Raw genomic sequence first — 1842 nt, forward strand, 5'->3', positions numbered from 1 at the left:
AGGAGGTAGAGGGAGGGGGAGGGGAGAGGGAGAGGGATGTGGGAGAGCGAGGGGGAGATGGAGGTGGAGAGGGAGTTGGGAGAGGGACGGGGAGAGGGATGGGGAGGGGGGAAGGGGGGGGAGGGAGAGAGGGAAAGAGAGAGACGCAGAGGAAAGAGGGAGAGGGAAGAGAGAGAGAGGGGGGGACAGAGGGAGAGGGAGAGAGGGAGGGGGAGAGGGACGAGAGGAAGCAGGGAGAAAAGAGAGAAAGAACACACCATGTACATTTCTGTCAAATGACACCGGGGATCCTTACACAACCAGGAGAAAATAACACAGCGAGGCTCTTTCTCAGCTGGAACTGGAACTGCAGATGGGGCGAAACACCACCAGGGTGGCCACACATGTCCAGCTGCCGCCCCAGCCCCCTGAGTCTGGTCACCAGGGCTCTGAGTGTTTGCTCCAGGGACCTGGGGTTCACCCTGTCACCCTGGAGGTCGGGCCTAGACAGCAGGGCCCCGGGCTGGACACATGGGGGGAAAAGCATCCCCACAGGACAGCTTGTGCGAGCCGATTCAGCTGCGAGATTCTAGAGGCCCGGGATCACCCTGTGGCCCATGAAACCCAGGAGCCAGGAGGGTCTTGCATCGGCATTCCTGTCCGTTGGACTGTAACGTTTGTGTAAGGAATCTTGGAAACAATGGTAACAAGAGTGAATTCGAACGAGCTTTAGGATATTATGGACCACTCCGAAGTGTGTGGGTTGCTAAAAACCCTCCCGGCTTCGCTCTTGTTGAAAATGAAGATCCCCGAGATGCAGCGGATGCTGTCTGAGAACTAGACGGGAGAACACTCTGTGGCTGCCGAGTAAGAGTGGACCTGTCCAATGGGGAAAGGAGAAGTCGAGATCGTGGCCGCCTCCTTCTTGGGGTCGTCGCCCTCGAGATGATTATCGGAGGAGGAGTCCTCCCCCTCACCACAGATGTCCAAGACGGAGAAGCTTCTCCCGCAGCCAGAGCAGGTCCCTTTAGTAGATATAGGAGAAGAGAGAGATCACTGTCCCAGGAGAGAAATCGCAAGCCGTCCCGATCTTTCTCTAGGTCTCCTAGCCGATCCAGGTCAAATGAAAGGAAATAGCAGACCACTTTGCAAGAGGAGTGGTGCACAGGAAATAACTTCATTTGACAGGAGTATGTACAGAAAATTCAAGTTTCGTTTGAGACTTCCGAAGCTTGATGCACTTTTTAAATGTTTTAGCTGTTCACATTTGTTTGTCTCTTGGGACAGTGACACATAAAGGTGTCATTCTCTATGGTTTGAAATGGGTCATATGAGGCATGTAATATGAAGAATTGTTTCTTTACAATGTTCTCTTAAGCAAAATTGAATTTGCTTTGAATTTTTGGTCTTGCCTAGACTGAGAATAAAACTCTAACTCCTGCCCACCTAAAGTGTGATGTTTATTATTATGGAAACAACACTGGCAAACATTGAAGAGACTTTCTGTAGCTGGGATATGGTATGCAGCTGTAGTTAAGCAAGCAGTCTTTAAAAGGTGCTGTGAACACAAGCCAGCAGGTAGGAATGAAAGCCGCACCCTTACCCTAGATTAGAGGTTTAAGAATTCCACTAGTCTTCACACTGGACAAGAGGTTGTCCAGTGAGTTTAGAATCTAAGAAGTTTCAAGGAAGTTAGTTTCCCTTTGAGTTAGGTCATAAGTCCCCTCTGTGATTGCCGTACATGAATACATAGCTCTTTGTAATGTTTTTTGGAAGTTGAGATGATCAAGATACCAATGTCTTGCCAGATGAAGAGTATATTGTAGGGCTGAACTTTGAGTTACTGTGCAGTTTTTTTTTTCA

General features: G+C 49.7%; 1 pseudogene; it reads left to right on the forward strand.

Annotated features, from left to right (window-relative positions):
* The first annotated feature begins 352 nt into the window (after positions 1-352).
* Positions 353-1424, forward strand: LOC137228282 (serine/arginine-rich splicing factor 3 pseudogene; annotated as a pseudogene).
* The last annotated feature ends 418 nt before the right edge of the window (positions 1425-1842 follow it).

This window comes from Pseudorca crassidens, chromosome 7, assembly GCF_039906515.1.
Source record: "Pseudorca crassidens isolate mPseCra1 chromosome 7, mPseCra1.hap1, whole genome shotgun sequence".
In the NCBI taxonomy this organism is placed as follows: Eukaryota; Metazoa; Chordata; class Mammalia; order Artiodactyla; family Delphinidae; genus Pseudorca; species Pseudorca crassidens.